At 38.9% G+C, this 17,955-nt stretch overlaps 1 long non-coding RNA gene across 3 annotated transcripts in view; it reads left to right on the top strand.

Annotated features, from left to right (window-relative positions):
• LOC146433305 (uncharacterized) overlaps positions 1-16,837 on the top strand; it is a 59,162-nt gene extending 42,325 nt beyond the window's left edge. For all 3 annotated transcript variants that reach the window (XR_014854043.1, XR_014854044.1, XR_014854045.1), the window contains 2 exons: positions 9,518-9,910; positions 16,666-16,837. This is a non-coding gene — a long non-coding RNA (uncharacterized LOC146433305). The remainder of the gene's footprint in view (positions 1-9,517; positions 9,911-16,665) is intronic.
• Positions 16,838-17,955: the final 1,118 nt, after the last annotated feature.

Raw genomic sequence — 17,955 nt, 5'->3', positions numbered from 1 at the left:
CAGGACTGAGCCAAATTTTTAGATGAGATTTCTTGACATGGAAAAGACTCACTGCAGAAAAAAAATGAACAGACTAATATGTGTATTGCATATTTATAGTTCAATAATTTGACTCTGAGATTTATGAAAATCCATTTCAGGGGTTTTATTCCTGTTGTACAGCTTACATGGTTTTGGCATCTTTTGCAACTCACGAGCAACAATATCTAATAGATGTATATTTTGCAGGTATTTTTTTTACACTTTAATGTAACAAATTTAAAAGTGAAAGCTGAAACTTCAGCTGGAGCAACCTGTGCTTTGTCAGTCAAGTGCAATGTATGAAGAAAATAGTGCTCTAAATTTTTATTTTTAAGAGGGACAAGGTTTTCTTAAAATTAAGATGAAAAGGATCAGCTGATTAATATTCTCAACTTCTGGGTAGCACAAAAGCAGACTATGCAAAAATTGTCTGCAGACATATCTGTATAGCCACTTCCCCCTTCTGGCACCCTCCAGATCATACCTCTAGTGCCTCACTGTTCCATGATGAACATGAAATCTGTGGGACTCCACAAGATATAAGGGCTGGATCTGCTGGACTCCAGCAGGCTACTGATGGGCAAAAGCCTCATTAACACTCTTTCAGCCTTCACTCTTCATGCTTTGGTGTCATCAAATGTCTGAAACACTGAGGCTTGTGGTCAGGTATTTTGAATATAGATTGCAGAAAACCATCTTTCAATATTTGTAGGCTTCCTGCCTCATCCAAAGGATACACTCATTGCTCACATTATGTTCTGGATTTTGTGGCATCCATGAACCAGAAGAAATTGTATCTCATGCTACATTTTTATGGCCCCTATACTGCATTCCAGCTGGAGCTCTGATAGATGCCCTCCTCAACAAACCTTGCAAGAGGAACTGTACTGTAAAAATAGGGAATTCCAGGGGGAGTGCCACGAGATTCTGCTGCAGTTTGGAAATCTCAGAGCAGGGCAATGTTCCTGGAGGCACGAGTAGATCACAGGATGACTATGAGCAACCAATATGACACAGAAAATTGCTTTCTCGTGTGTCAGGAAAGGCATTCCCATAGGAAAGGCAAGCATTGTGCAAAGCACTGGTGAGAACTCACCTATGTACATTTGTCATTCCTCAGGTTTAAGGAAGAGAGGGCAACCACACTTTGAAGACAGATAGCAAGGATGAGCACTAAAGGAGGAAAAGAGCTATTGAAGTGCAAGGAAAAAGATGGCCAAGGACACAAACCAATTCCATGCTTTTTTCCAAGAGGAAGACCTCACCATCAACAGTGTGGTATCAAATATGACTTGGTGCACTGGCAAGAAATGGTGGGGAAATCTCACATGCTCTCTACATCTCTGCAAAGTTCACATAGAGGGAAGCCAACCCTTTCTTGCACCTGTGGCCTCCCCACAACCAAATGAATATCTGGGGTATAAATGACCTTATATGCTCAGTCTGAAGATAGGATAAGTCTACAGGGATGCCCAGCAGCATTCCTGTACTGAGTGTCCCTCCCAGTATGGGAATTAGTAGCAATTAGTACAGCTACAGCATATTATTTCAGGGTGTGCTAATCAGCATGCATTTGTCTTGTGGGGCCGTTTGCAAAGAGGAAAACATGGTCTTAAATTACACTGGCCACCAGTTTGTTTGCAAGCATAGCTCAAAATAAAAGTTTTAGCTTATAAACTCTTTTTGAAATCCTTGCTCCTTAAAATCTTTCCCACTTTAGGGCTGAGCGAATTCTGAAAAATCATCAAAACCTGAAATTATCCTTATTCATATTCTCACTGTGTGCATTTTATAGCCTATTCACATACACATAATAAACAATTTTTATTCTTGCCTGTGTTGCTGAAAAAAAATATGCCCAATAATCTTTGTTTTAGTATTTCTGATTACTCCTTTAAATCACAAAGCCATCATTCAATTCCTTCTGGCTAGCTCTGGCTGCTGAAAAGAGGCACAAAACCAGAGAAAAGCATGGTAACCCAGAGCTGCTCTGTGAAGGATTGGCAAGGCTGTATGGAAAGGCTTGCAAAGCATCTGCTCTCACACTATGCTTGGCTTCAGTTACTATTCCCACTATTAATCCTTTAGTTTCATGAGAATAAAAAATAAATAACACTCTAAATAGAAAACAAACAAACAAATAAGCTGAGGTGCCTGGGTTTCTTCCTCCTGTCTGATCAGATCAGAAAATCTGGCTTGATTTTTTTATTCTAACAGCCTATTCTGCACCCTCTCAGACCTGGTAAATCTGTCGTCAGTAGGCTTAGACAAGAACCTCCATCTCTTCGATGGAAGTGAGAAGCTTTTTAAATGTGAAAGCTGCAGGACCTGCTCCTGAAGAGAGTAGAAATTCTTCATGATGCTGACCAGGAAAAAAGGGAAAGGAAATTATTCAGGCTGGAAGTCAGGAAAATGGTGACTCTTTTGAAGTGACATTGCTTTTAATTTTGAACTTGGTATAGTTACAGAAAGGCAAATCCTGGCTAATGCCAATGCTGTGTGACTGGGATAGCTTTATTACTCGGGCTTGTCACCATATGACTTTGCTCTGGCTGGATGAAATTTGCCCACTTTGGAGCTCACGGCCTGCTAAAGCCACTGCTTCAGTGTGGCTAGCACAGGTTTTTCCCACGAGAATTCTTCTTGTGTTTTATAAATAAAGATAAAGTTTGGATGTTTTGGAACAGTGTCCCAGAACTTGGACAGTGCAGGCCTGGCCAATCAGGCCTGGGGGAAGGCTTCTGACTGACCAATCTGGGTGACTTTTGAGAACTCTATATATGTGATGAAATCAAAACAATAAAGGTCATTCCTTCTTGCCACTGAGAACTGGTGCCTTCATTACTCTGCTAGCTGCTCAACAGCGACACTTCAGTGCAGAGGCAGAGCTGACTCAGGCTGCAACAGTGCTAGACTGAGCTCATCCGAAAAAATGAGGACTTTGAGGGTCCCAAAGGAATCCAGAAGTCACTGCCTAGGCAGAATAATTCAAAGTAAATGGCAGGCCAAAAGGATGGCTATTTTAGCAGAAATCACCAGGTGCTTACATTGCTGTGTATGAACTGAGGCTTCCTAAGCAACAAAATGAGCTACAAGGGTTTATTTTTATTTTTTTTTATATTTGATACTTCAGGAATGGCATCAACTAGTATTTAAATTGGTTTGAATTGTTGCTTGTCCCACAGATTGACATGTCGTCACTCTGATGTTCACCATGACCTGAGTGAAAGATAATACAAAAATTCAGTTTCATGAAGAGGCAGAAATGTTTAGCTTTTAAATCAAGATCCCTCTCTTAACACAGAAAGTGGATGCATTTTGAAAACAAGCATAGCACATCCTGAGAGACTTGGGATTGCTGAGTTATTCTTCCATTTCTCCCATCCTCTTCCATGCTCTGCCATGCTGTGACTCAGCTCCCAGCACTGACTTTCATCTTAGATCTGAAACCTGTGCTGAATTCTACTCAGTCTGGCTGAGCTGTCTGTCAGGCAAGATGAGGGGAACTGCCTCCATATGAGACTGGCATAGAAGTACTTGTGCTCACGACCATTGCTGCCTCTCAGGTCCAGCGACAAACCCCTGGGCTGGTCAAAAGCCACGGCTTTTCCTTGCTGGGGTGGACAGGAGGATGGGCTCCCTCTGCTCAGCTCCGCTTAAATTGTTATGACTGTGGACTGCTGTGTAGCCTGGGGAGACTGTCATTGGTACTGCTAAATCCAGAAAAAGGGAGAGCCTCCTGAAAAACTTGCCTGTTAGCTGTCAGATTTGGCTGGATGCAGACAATGTGATCCTGTGGAGCACCATGGCAGGGTCATCGGGATAAGACCTGTACAGATAGCACAAATTAATGGTGATAGTTGTTTTCTCACTGCTGACCCTGACACATACAAATATTTGGCAACAGCTATGGATTACTTCTCAAAACGGACTAAAGATAAACCTCTACAGGATAAACTGTCCAAAAGTGTTGGAGGTCTTTGATTGAATTCATCAGACATTCATGTGTATCTGCACAAATCAATGGCCGAGGCAGCGAATTTGTCAATCAGGCAAGTGAGGAAATACATTAACAGGTGACAGACAACAATTTGCCAGGACACATAACCCTAGAGCCAGCAAGCTTGTGAAATGGCAGGATTGAACTGTGAAAGACAAATCACTGAAGGTGGAGAGACTGTCTTCATTATGTCTTGCTCTCACCTGCAACTGCAGAACAAAGTCCAGAGAATTTTATTTCTCTCATCCTCTACTGCATTAAAAATGTGAACAACCTGTTAATATACATTACAAATTCTGTTACTGTCTCACTTTAATAGCAAGATAACAATCGGGTGCCATTTACATATTTTGCATTTTATTGCTCTTGCATAATTCATCATAAGTAACATAACATTCTTGTCAGGAGAAGTTCTGCAAAATTTAAGAAAATGGAAGGCAAGCTGTAACACAATCAGAAATAGAAAATAGTATTGATGTGTTTAGGTAAAATAAAAGGAAATTAAGTAAGAAGTAAGAAGCATGAATGGAAGAGAGAAAAAAAGAGCTGATTACAGTGAGGCACAAAATGAAAGTGTGGACTAGAAAGTGACATCCTGCAAAAAAATGGGAATGCTTGGCTCACACATTGTAGGCAAGATGAGTTTAATGATGACTAAAATGGATATACTGCAGAAGAGTAATTGTTATGGAAGAACACATGTTTCAGGGAACAATAGCAGCACTGAATCAGTTAGTAAAGTCTGTAGAAAACTGGAGCTATGACTGAGCAGACTGTAAGTTTTTGAAAGAAATGTAATTTTTGAGAGCTCTAAAATTGTTCATGTCACATTAGTATAGCAGCAAACAATAGTCTGCAGTAGGATAAAAGAGTAGGATTTTATCAAATTTTCTACATTACAATCACCTTCATTTGTCTTGTTAATTTTGGCATGAAAACACTCAGACAATGACATTTAAATGCTCTTCTTTAGATCAAAATTTGATCTCATTTCACATCTGGGCAAACTAAACAAAAAGCACACATACATATAAAATCTTTTATTATCTAGTAACTAGAACTGTTAGACAGGGAACAGCATGTATTTAGCTGGTTTGAATTCCTTTCTGCTTTAAACATGAGCCAGGTTTGAGGAGACTGCAGTCCTGGTGAGGGAATCCTGAATGTCCCATAAGAAAAACACAAGTTTAGACTGGATGTGATCTAACTCTAAAAGTCCAAAGGGGTTTCTGGTGGTACCTGAAACAAGCTAAATCTCAGTAATTTTGGTTCTGGAGAGGATGACATTGATAGGTTTTTCATTCTCTTTGATTTCAATCCTACACAGCTGTAAACATCACACTGAACCATGGCAGGGACCAGGTCATGAGCAAATCACAAACAAACTGTCTGGACTGGCAGAAAATCAAGCACCACACATGTTTCATCACGGGAGGAACTCTTCTCTCCAGGGATTCGTGACTTGTGGGTCACATCTCGTTGCATTTGTGGTCACATATGTCCCCCTGGCAACCTAGTGAATGACATATCATGTAGCAGTATTAAGAAAGGATTGGCTATAGCTTTCTTCTAACGTCATTTAATGGCTAAAGATGAAGAGCTGCATACTGGCACGTATGCATGAATCACAGTCTGGAGGATCTATTTTGATTGGTAGGGGAAAATACAGAGATGTTGGATACTTCTGAATGATGATAACTGATGGCAAATCCGACATCTAAGAGCCGTTCACAATACATTGATACATAACCCCATGTTTAGAGACACCCTTCCTCCCACCCCCACCCCCAAAACAATCTGAATAATGAATCAAATGGTCTCAGGAGTAATTGGATCTTTTTCTGTGTAATTAGCAATTTTTCCCCTTGCATTATAATTTAAAGTACTGTGGTTGAATTGAGCAACTCATGTAATGAGTCATTAGACTGAGGCTTTTAAGAAGTTATTTCTGAAGGTCTGTGGAGGCTAAAATATGTCTAAATTAAAAGAATGACAGGCTGCAATCATGGCTGTAAAATAAAGGTGCTCAGTAAGCAGTCCTATTACAATCAGAAAGAAAAAGAAGCAGATCTCTGTCTTGTGCATGGAAGCAGAGGAAATGATGAATACCTTAGGTAACTCATTCTGTGCAAAATCAATCTTTCACTGTCAATTTTAAATGAACTAATTTGTTCACAAATCTGCTCAGTCAGTTTGGAAGCATACTCAGTTCATCCATATTAGCAAATCCTTTAATCTTGACTAGTCCACTGAGTAAGAAATCTAGAAATGTGTTAATATGACTGGACATATGTAGTAGGATAAGAATTGATTCTTTTAATTAGTGTCTATTCAAGTTATAGTTCCTCCTTTTACTGAACTATTGACCCACTGATATATAAAGAGATTACTGTTATGACTAAAATACCTTCCAAAGTTATATTTAACTCTTTCTTTTTTGGGCAATGTGAGATAGAAAAATAATCTTTGAGTTATCCAAAAATAAACAATGTAATCTAATTTAAGGTTTCTTTCAGACATATTCCCATTAATTCTGGAGATTCAAACTGATATTTGAAATTTAAAAAGCATAAGCCCCACGTTATTGCTAAAGGAATTTTATAATCCTTTCTTCCAATTTAGATAAAACTATAAAATGCTATTTGTAATTCTACTTTGATATCAAGCCAGTCAGAATTTCACCCACCACAATTCAACTACTGAGCTTGGTGGCAAATCCCCCCTGAAATTCATTGACGACAAAAGTATATTCTTGACAAAAAAAGTTAAATAAAAAAGACAGAAAGAGGTGACTCCTGTTCTTCTCATTCTTACTTTGTCCACACAGAATAAATTAAACTTTGGAAAACAGCTGTGTATAAACTCCCTGTACTTTGTAAACAAACAAGATTATGCTTGCTCTTGCTCACCCATGGAGAAGGGACAAACACCAGAAACAATCCCAAATAACTGTACATTGACAATGAGAAACAGCACTGTAATGATCCCAGCATTCTGGAAGACCAAAATGAAATCTGGCATTTACTTGTTGCTCTTCACCTTACATTGTGAAAGAGCCTCAGCAGCAGGGTGGTCCTAGGCAAGGACCTGTATTGGGACATATTTGTCCCAGGGCTGAACATCTACACCCTTCTTGGGGAGCAACTGCATTATTAGCATTAACAATATGGCTGTGAATAACATGTGTTTAGATGATCTCTATTGATCTCATGAATAACTGGAGATACAGCAATTGAAAAATGCCCCAGCACCCTGCCTAGGTTGACAATCACTTTTACAAGCTTTGAGATCCTAGCATATGACCAGACTTTCAAGATTTTCAGTGAGTTATTTAAGTGGAACTTGAATATAGAAGCAAAAGTGATCAGGTTGCTGGCTAAAACATGGAAAAATGTCATTTACTGAAGCCTTCTTACTGCAAACCAGCAAGCCAGATCCCTCTGTTCTTTTCTGAGCCTGGATAATCTTAATCCTGCTACCTTTGTCAGATCCATTTGCCCACTAAGGTATGGTCTTGACCTGAGGTTTTGCATACACCTGTCTCTTGAAACAGCATTTTTTGCTAGCTGTAGTCTTCAATTAAGTGTACGTAACGTAAGTAAACAAAAAGAGAGGAAATTTTCACCTAGGCCTTCTAGTGTTTCTATCTTTCATCAAATTTTCACTTGAAGGGCATTCCCAGGCAGTGCATGACAGGAAGAAGATAGCTGTTGCATTTTGAATTCAGAACGTGTGGAGCTTTCTGAGAGCCCATCTGCTTCATTTGGGGCTGTGTCTCTCACTTTGCAATGTGATGGTTGTTTTGCTCACCTACTTTTTCAGTAGGCTGAGCTGCTGGGGCCTGGCTGGTGGGAACCAGCAGATTGCTGTCACTGAAGGCAGCAAATTAACAGTGGCTTTTCCCAGTCTGCTTTCTTACTGCATTAAGGCTGGCCTTTGCCATCTGAGCTGTTGATGTGTATGAGCTCAGACTTTCTTAACCAGGTCTGTAACCAGTCTGAGAGGGATTAGGACAACACAACACCATAACCAGCCATCTCACGTGCTCTTGTTCTCCCATGTTAGTGTAACAGTGGGTGTTATGGTCTCCCCAGTTATTGTTTAAAGTTTTGGCCAAAAGTGTCTGTATAAACACTCAGCATTCATTTATGTCTTTATGGTTTGACATTTTTCCTCTTAATTTGCCTCAGCAGCACCCATTTTCTAGACTTTGGCTCACTAATTTGTATCTAACAGTTACCCTTGCAGTGCTCCCCAGTGTCCACCCACTTCCTAATCTAAAGGTCTTTGAAAAAAAGGATTAGAAAAACATACACATCAACAGACGACCCTTGATCTAGACTACCACAAACACATTAAGGGTGAAAATGTTTTCTTTGCCCGGTGTTCCTTACTCAGCAATCCAGTTTCAGTTATGTTCATAATGGGAGTCTGTGATGGGTCCACAGCAGAGCAAGAACTGGGCAGGCTGTGCCCAACACCCTGTACTTCCTCCTGAGAGTCCTACAGCTTTGAATAAGAGCTGCTGTTGAGTACTGGATTTTTGTTCCCTGATGAAAGAGCAGTGGAAAATTCTTCATTTACTTTAATGATTATTGCGACTTCACAGAGAAGTAGCTGATTCTGCAAATAGTTCTATGAAATGATTAGCCTTTGCAAATGCCAGGATACTTAAAGATAACTATGTTGATGTAATGTATCTCTATCTCCCTATATGTAATTCTCTGTATATGTTTATGTGTGTGCTATTTTTGCATGATCTTGGGAGGAGGACAGGTCAGGGACTTGGTTTGGCTCATTTAAAATACTAATGATGATGGCCTTAGACATGACAATAAAAATAAAAATAATACTAATGAGATTTTTAATGTCTAAATTAGTGCAGAACCTGAAAACATTTTTCCTGCTTCCAATACACATGTAGGATTGAACAGAAGATGAATGGCACATCTCTATCAGCCAGTGCATTTTGATAATTGATCAAATTTCCATATTCCTTAGAAAACATGCACCCAAAGTGGGAGGGATCACATGATTCTATCAGCTCAGTTTTTCTTAATCCTCTTGGGTGAATGAAAAAATGAAGTGCCTGGCCTTTTGCTCACTCTGAATTCAAGAGATTGCCTTGACCACTGCTTGCTTCAATTTACCTGCAAATGTCTTTTGTGCTGCATGCTCTCTGATTGTCTGAAAATGCCTTTTAATTTCCTGAGTACATATATGTATACAATGAATATTAATCAAGAGCTGATTAGTATCTCTTCTGCCATCACACAAAAATATTTTATCAGAGACAGACTGTATCTGCAATTGCATATTTAAAGTCTACACTTGAACGGTTCATGAGTTTGACTGAGAATGGACAGAAGTTCTCCACTAATATTTCAGATTTTCTCATCTTTAAGTAAATTTTGCTAATGAGGAAAATGGAATTAAAAAAACCTCGAAACACTCATGTATTTTTCCTCAGTAAAACTCTTTTTTTTTTACTTTTAGATATTCTAGCCAGCAGAGCCATGGGTGCTGCTGGTGTTATATTTGGCTAAAATCTTACCACCAATCTCAGCTTCTGGCATGGAAGGAAAGAACTCCTTTCCCAAGGGGCACAGAAAGGATACAGAGCTACAAACCTGAAGGCAAGACCTGACCCTTGCAACATTTGTGTGAGGTGAAGAGAATGAAGGAAGTGAATAGACTGCCCACCTGCTAAAATTGATGCTGCAAACTGCCCCCAGGAGAACTGCCAAGGAATCCAGCCTCTTACTGCCCGGGGAAGGAAAAACCTCCACTGTGGGTCTTCAAACTCTGCTCTCATCCTTGCTCTTCTGCCCAGGAAATGCCATTTGCTGCACATGCCCAGTTACTGTGACAGCTTTGAAGAGAGGGAGAGTAAGGTTTGTGTTTTAGTTTCTTCATAATAAACTCAAACTTTTAGTCTGCTTACCTCAAAATACTTTCTGTTTTGTATCCTCTGGTGGCTGTGGCTCTGCCTTGCATGCAGGATGACAGATTGAGTGCTAATTCTACCACCTGTAGACCTTGTTTATTTCAAAATGTCACTTGTTTTTTATATCTGAAGTGCCAAGAGAGATGCTCTCCCAGGACACCAAAAATCAGTCACTATTATAACACAGATATTAAGCCACCCATGTCTCAAACACATCAGTCAAAGACGTCTGTCCTGCAACAGTACAGCAGAAAGGGCAGCATGTTATTAGAGAGAAAGAGAGAGAGAGATACCAGGGGAGCCAAAATCATTATCTGAATATATAACTGACGCCGTCTGAACGCTGTAGGACCCATGGCAGAGCCCACATATTGTAAAGGAAACCGCAGTCCTCTGTGATCGTGTAATTGCTCCACAGTAATTCCTTCTAGCAACTTCTAGGGCTCTGAATCTGGGCTCTGAAACCTCCCACATATGGGTTTGAGTCATTGCAAAAATTCTGTTTTTCCAGAAGGCTGAGGAAGAAAAAGCTCTTCCATATACCAAATCCCTCCAGGCTTTTTGCAAGTTCTAGAAAATGCACCTAGCCCCCATTAGCACATCCTAACATTTACTTCAGAGTCCAACAGTGAACAGCATAGGAGCAAGAAAGGCAAGAAGAGAAAACTTTCAGAGGGCATCTGCTAGGCCCACGTTGGCTGTCTTGGCAAGACATGTCAGGACGCATTGGTAGTGCGCAGTGAGGCTGAAGATTCCCTACTGGCTGGAACCGAGTCATTTGCCAGGCTTTCCTTGTCAGGGAGAGTTAAACCAGTCACTGATCCTAATTCTAACACTGTTGTTGCAGCATTCCAATTTTTAATCGCTACATGACTTGTCAGGTTGAATATGAGCCGCAAGAATAAAATTTAAAAACCTTCTAATAAAATAATGAGGGTGTCAAAGATTACTAGCACTTGGTGTTTCTTCCATTACCTTTCCGTTTCTTAAAAGTAGAACTAAGGTGTAAATGCCCTCATTTCCAAATGCCCTTTATTTTTTCATTTCCTCCAGAACAGATCTTTTCCTGGAGTCCACCAAGTCAGCGTAAGTAGCACATTCCTGCACCCCTTGTACAGTGTGGGGGGAGCTTCCTTCAGGCTTAAGAGCATAATTTCTTAAGGGGTTCCCCTTCTCCCACAGTTGTGGGACTATATGGTGGACAATTAGGTAAAAAAGATAAATGTGCTATATGCCTTCATCCTAGGGTGGCAGCCTCTTTTTCTAGCTGATTTTTTCCCCGAGTTTTGAAATGTAAGAGAAGTAAATTTCCTGCCTTCAATGAGCAAGAATGAGCTGTCTTTGGTATATTACAGTTTTGCATATTGCCACTTTGTCTGTAAATGTTTGAAATTTGAAGTAATTGTAGGCAACTGAGGCAAGCAAAGTGGAAGACACCCAAAAGTGAAGGGCATTTTTTCAGGCTAGCAAACTGACACACACATCCCAGTATTCCTTTCCCCATGACAGAAGATGGCTGGGAGAGATGTGCTTCATGCTGTAAGTTTCTGGATGCTGACAAACAAATCAGCTTCCAGTAGGCTCTGAGTTCTCATCTGCAATTGAACTAATTTACCGTCTTCATCTGCTGTGGGAATGAAATACAATAATTGATTTCAAAAGACACCAGCATGCTAACAAATATGGGCTGCTGAATGCCAGTCTTTTTCAAAAATTAGCTTACCCTTAGCAGTGTTTCAGTTCACTGATTTCTTCTTGTTTGATTATTTTGTTATAGAATGCTTAAATTCACAGTGCTTTCCATGAAAGAAAATCTGCACTATAATCTCTAATCACTGCAAAAAATGCAGGATCATTTGACTTCATCTTGGATTGACATTAGAAGTAAACTTACAGCACACAATAAAGCTACATGCAGGAAGAATTAAATGCAGTTATGACTTTAATACTGATACCAAAAACTGGAACAATTCAATATTTAAAATTTTAATAATATGTGAAAATTAAGTTCAGCATCAGAGCTGAGTAAAGAAAATGGAATCATCCAATTAAAAATTGTTGACATGGTGAATTTGTCAGTGTTTGAGATGCTGTGGTTTATTTAAAAGGCTGTTGTATGCTGCATATTTTGGATTGAGCTCAATGATTGTTGCAAAATGTCATGTTTTCATGCAAAAAAACAGTTTAAACTGGGACTACAAAGGCAAGATGTAGCAGGAGAAACTGTGGTGCCAGAGTGGTGTGTGCCTCACCTCCAGACAAGGCCACTGCTGTGGTAGGGCTGCAAATCCATCAGTGCAACTTCTGCAGCTGACACAGCTTCTGAAATCCATCCCATCTCCTCTGCAGTGAGACAGGAAGAGGGGCTCTAACTTCCAGCTGCATTTTATATTTTGGGAAATATTCATGGACCAATATCCTCTCCAGGACTTTCAGTGTTTTTCCTGGTAGCACACTGCTCCTCCAAAGAGCTCTTCATGGCTCCAAGGAAAAGCTTTGGTGGAAGCTGTCCTTTTATTATTACAACAGAGAATAATAATATTCTGTTATTATTTTACTCAGCTGTTATTAAAATCTCCATTCACTTCAGAAATTAATCAGTGCTCCAAAGTCTCTTCTATCCTTCCTTTTGGGAGCCAAAAGGTACATCATTGAAGAGCTAACACAACGACGTGACTTTACACAAAAGTAAAATGCATAGGCACTTACATGTATTGCTACTTAACTGATGAATTATCTAGTGCAGTGGCTATTGTGCTGTACACCATCCCTGTTGCCACCTCTATTTTCTGTAAATATGAACTGATCTGGCAGAACTAATAAGACTTTTTAAGAGTAAATAAAATCTTTCACCAAGGAGCATTCTTGGGTCCACGTCCCAGTTTCAGAAATACACACAACTGGGATTCAACAAAACTTTCCTAACCACAAAAAGTACCAGGAGAGGGGCAGAAAAGCCACATTTTCTTTTTTAAAACTCAGAGTATGGGTAGTTTGAGTCTTTGTTCGCTTTTATTCTGATCATCAGAGGTCGAGGAAAATCACACTTTTTCCTGAGTTCAGAAAAAGGTTTTATTTTTGTCATTTCTATTATGAGAAAACTGGGATGAATGTGATTTTGAGTTGGACTTGGAAATAGCTCATAAGTTAAGTTTTGGTTTTGCAGAACAAAATCTGATGTTGTCTTGGATAAAACATGCTTCTTATTATCAAAATCATGAACTTGTATAGACCTGTATAAAAATAAGATTTAGCCTTTTTAATCTTTCCTGACAGCCCAGAGTACCAGAACTGTTTGCCTTCTCTCTGAACCACGACTTGGTTGAGATTTTCAAAAGAGGGAAACAGGATTAAATTTGATTAAGGGTTGCAGTGGTTCAATGTAGGGTAAATTATTTTTATCCATCCTGATTTGCCTTTGTATGAGAAACTAAGCTAAGCTTGTATTTTAGCTGCCCATGTTTTACAACAGTGACTCTCTATAGAGAATTTTAACAGATGACATGAAACTCTCCTTTATAAACTATTCAGTAAATTATTATGAAACATTTCAGGTGTTTGACCTGAATGTCTGTTGAGTATATTGGATTAAAATATAAATCAAAATTAACCCTATACTTTTCTGTTATTATACAGCCCAAACTTGCCCAGCAAATGCTCTGTGCATCTCTTAGTTTCCCTCAATTTAGATTGATTATGTCTTTATACTGGGGAGAGGGCCTTCCTGATGAAAGAATGGCTTAATCTTTATTTGCCTAGAGCAGTTAGAAAAATAAGTGAAGCAAGCAGCCTCCTGTGACTGATTTCTGCTCACTTAAGGCAATTCACCCTTGAAACAGAGAATAATTGTTCTCCATCCTTTTCCAGATATTGTCTTCCCTTTCATGTATTATATCCAAATAATCTTTAAGATTTTGGACATTGAAGGAATACAGGGTGAATCAAAACCACGCACCAGGCTAAATTTTGCTTACAGAAGCCTATCCAGAGTTTTCACAAAAGGCAATGGAAGCCATGCACACATCTAGGAGTAAAACTTGGTCCATAGTCTCTCTAAATACAGAATTTAAAAAAAAAAAAAAAAAGAAAGAGAAAGAAAAAAAGAGATAACTTCTCTTTCAAGCAACAAGATGTGTGGGCTTTGATCTAATTACTGGGTGTCAAACACATGATAATATTTAGAATTGTACATTGTATAGGAATTTACTTTGTAGATGGTACTCACCTGGACAAGAAACAAGGGTTTGCCTGTGGAAATTCCCTGCTTGAGGTACCTTTTGCTTCTGTATGTCACTTTTGTGTGGATAAGGTAAAAATTATTTTCCTTCAGGACCTGCAGAGAAGGTGGACCACACCATCTTCTCTTTTATTTAGCCCCATTTCTAAAAACCACATTGTTTTCTTTCCTGCAGCTGGTCAAGTGGTTGGCAATGACCAACAAGTTATATGCCTTATATAAGTTATATTGTCTTATTCAGAAAGAACCAAGGAAACCTTTTTTGTCTAGATTAGGTAGAACCATAATGTTCTTATCTTGTCAGGCTGAATGCCTGGAAACATATTTGGTGGAAATGCATATTTAAAATTAAAAATAACAAACTGTTCAGAAGTATTTGGCTGTGGTTCTTCAAAACTGTAATTATATATCCTGCAACTGACTCTTTTCTGCTGCTTCATCATGCAGCTCATTGCACTTAATCCGAAAATGTAACATTTATGCTTTTCACAGGAAGGGTATTCCAGTGCCTCCACTGGCAGGGAGACCAGGAAGAGATCTACTTTCATAGGTCAAATAGCTGGGGACTAACCCAAAGCTGTAAACTGTAAATACCAAAATGGAGCAAAGAGAAACTGCTACTTTATAAAAACAATGGATGTTTTAATAGGATAAGGATTTCAGTTGTGCTCTTCCCTTATTTCATCATATCCACTGTGTTGGACAAATTTGCGTCAGCTAATGCCATTCTCTGCAGATGATTTGCAATGTGTGTGTTTATAAATTTTCACTGGAAATTCTTGCAGCTGAATGTTGCTTCATCATGCAAGGTTCTTTCAAATGCTCATTCAGAGTGAGTTACGATGGACCAATTCTTCACCAGCTGACCCTGACGAGGGTTTTGTAAGAGAAATTACTGTTTTGTGCCCCTAGTGTATGATATTGAGGAGACACTGAGTTGTTGTATAATAATGAGAGAAAATATGAATCTAAACAGCTATCTCTTCATGAGTCTAGAGCTGTAAAAGAGTGCATTTGTGCATAAAACTCAGAATATTAGAAATGAGTGTCAGTGATGTTAAGTTATAATATAAATCCTATTTGTTTTTTAAGAGTCCTGAATCAACTACTTTTGACTTCTCAGTCTCACTGCAATGAAACCTATGACATTTCTATAAGGAATGGCTGGTTGAGGGCATCACCTGCTAAACTCCAAAGCTGCACCAGTTCTTGCAACTATGCTATTTGTGGTTCTTCCTTTTGCCAGTATTTCCTTGACATAGACTTTTGAAAATACTACATCCTGTTTTAAAAGTAATGATTTAATAAGTAGACATGAGTGGGTATGTAGCTCAAAAATCCAGCTTGCTAGCACTCCATCCTTGCTTAGCCTCTGCAGTTAGAACTGAGATGTAGTTTTACTGTGACACACTGTGAGAATCTGTATCTCATTGTTGCTTAGATCATGGATGGGCAACAATGGCTTTTTTCAAAGTTTCACAGACTAGCAAACTTAAAGTAGCTCCTTTTAATTGAAACCCAGACATACTTTTAGGTAAAAACAAAACTGAGCTGGCTTGAGTTTTTCCCAAGCCAAACAAAAGAGATTGGAACTTTCCATTGTTTTTGTCTGCCAACCATGCATTGTTAAAGGAATCGAAATAAAGAGGGAAAGGGGTCAAGGGTTACAGAGCTCATATTTCCACTCTACATGACCCCATCTCAGCAATAGTGGGACCCTCGTGATCAGTTCCTGTTGGTCTAACGGAACAGCCATTTCTTAAGAAAAGGAATTACTGCGTACAGTACCTTTGTGACTAACAGAAGAATACCCCAGCTCTTCAAAGGTCTTTTCATTACAGCCTCTGAAGAGGACTCTGACATTACTTTCCTGAGATTATAATGAAAACAGCTGTACTTGTACCAATTCCCCTTTTTATTATTTTTTGTAACAAAACAAGATTGATGTTATGCCACTTTCTGTTCTGTCATGAGAATAAGGTATCACAAATGCTAATAACTTCCACAGTAGCAATATGCACTACTTTGATCTTTTCACTATTCTTTAATTTGGGCAGCTGGCTGCTGAATTCCTTCCTAAAAATCTGTGCTGCCTAAAAACAAAGGGAAAAATGGCCAACAAAATCAAATGTGCACATTTAAAGCCATTCATCAGACTAGTACAATTCATAGCCTACATGAGTAATGCAAATACAAACTTTGATTTTGTGATTCTAGGCACTGAAATCTTAATACACATTCTTCTGATGATAGATTGTGGCAGAACAAGAAACATCACTAACAACCAATTCTCATTAAAATCTAAAGTTTGTAATCCCTTCATTCTTATTGGTTGCTTTGCCAAAGACTTCTTAAGAGATTATAAGAGCTTATTAATGAAAATCCAAAAGTAATTTTAAGTGAATTTTTCCCCTTACAAGACAGTAAAATTAAACATGCTGTGGTTGTTATTTTTTCCAGCCTCAAAGGCAATGCAAGAAGGCAGGATCTGGCAACAGCAGCTGTCAAGATTCCAAAACCAAGAAATGCAAACACCTACTGTCCAAGTTATTGTTGCATTGGTAGAAACAGGATAGTAGCCTCCAGTGTTTCTGCTAATAAGCCAGAACAGAACTGTGTATTGCCAGTTGACTCAACTGAACTGTGTATTTCAGTGACTCAACTTTTCACAGCGAATCAGAGGTACCATTTTTCAATTCTCTGCATTTCAGTTCGGTGTCAGCTCTATCTTCATGACAAGCACTTCCAGTCTCTTGTTTACATGAATACCACAATGAAAATGAAAAGCACTCAGTGGTGGTGCTCAGAATTTGCAAGTAAAGCTCTCTACATGAAGATTTTGGATCCTCACTTCCAACCAACAGCAATGATTTAGATACTTAAGATCTTTCCTGGAAGACGTAAGACAATGTTTCCAAAAGATGAAAGAAGCGCCTCATGGAAAATTCAGAATCAGCTGAAGACATAATTTTATTGCATAAATGCTTTTGAAAATATGACTGTTATGTTCATTAGTAAATGAAATGTAATAATTTTAGAAAATTTAAAATTTAGTGAAATTTCTATGAAATAGAGTGTGAGGAAAAATGTTCTACAAATACAGTCCCCGAAGCGAAAGCATCATGAAAGAACATCTACAAGTCCAAGTCAATTCACTGTTTGGAGTGTTTTTATTCTCAGTTTCATTTCAAACAGAAACATTGAGGTGGTAAGCAAGGAAGAAACAGAGAAATCTGAATTGTTATGTTTGTGAGTTTCTGGGAGAAGAGGTGCTGCTTAGAGAAAAAGGAGCCTCCTGAAGTGTTCAAAAAGACAAGAACATTGTATATGCAGCAAAACGAGATTATAAAGCGGAATAAAAGTTTAGGATGCACAAAATGAGAAGCATAAAATGGGGAGATATTTATATATATATCTGATATTTACAGAGAATAAACCAGTCAGGACAGGGGATATATTGCAATACATCACAACTGATTTGATTGCATGTATGCAAATGTCTATGTTTATGTTCAGACAAAACCAAGTGCATCTTGAATGTTTATGAACAGGCTAGGGCAATTTTGTTTGCACTGTGGTAGTAGCAACTGTGGTCATTCAGCTGTGTATTCTGACTGCAGCTTCAGTTTGGAAGAGGAAGGAGGGGGTGCAGCAGGGTGAATGGAGCCTTGCACACACAAGCCACTACAAGAATTGATTTGTGCTGTATTCCAGGGCTATTCAGTACTCCTTTGCAATTTTTGCACACAT

Source organism: Lichenostomus cassidix, chromosome 9 (assembly GCF_008360975.1).
Source record: "Lichenostomus cassidix isolate B80296 chromosome 9, HeHo_3.0, whole genome shotgun sequence".
Lineage (NCBI taxonomy): Eukaryota > Metazoa > Chordata > Aves > Passeriformes > Meliphagidae > Lichenostomus > Lichenostomus cassidix.
This window is presented reverse-complemented; position numbering and strand designations above follow the sequence as displayed.